Source organism: Arachis duranensis, chromosome 2, assembly GCF_000817695.3.
Source record: "Arachis duranensis cultivar V14167 chromosome 2, aradu.V14167.gnm2.J7QH, whole genome shotgun sequence".
Classification (NCBI taxonomy): domain Eukaryota; kingdom Viridiplantae; phylum Streptophyta; class Magnoliopsida; order Fabales; family Fabaceae; genus Arachis; species Arachis duranensis.
The window spans coordinates 44,916,223-44,916,482 of record NC_029773.3 but is presented as its reverse complement, the minus strand read 5'-3'; positions in this window follow the sequence as shown (position 1 = coordinate 44,916,482).

Sequence of the window (260 nt, the reverse complement as noted above, 5' to 3'; positions counted from 1 at the left end):
AATCTGAGCCTAGAGTTGAAGAGCAGAACTTTTTGTCCTGGCTCAAAGACTCTGGTTGACAACTTCTTGTCATGCCACTTCCTTGCCTTTTCCTTGTAAATTTTTGCATTTTCAAAGGCATTGAGCCTGAACTCCTCTAGCTCATTTAGCTGGAGCAATCTTTTTTCACCAGCTAACTGAGCATCCATGTTTAGGAATCTGGTTGCCCAGTAGGCTTTATGTTCCAGTTCCACGGGCAGATGACAGGCCTTCCCATACAC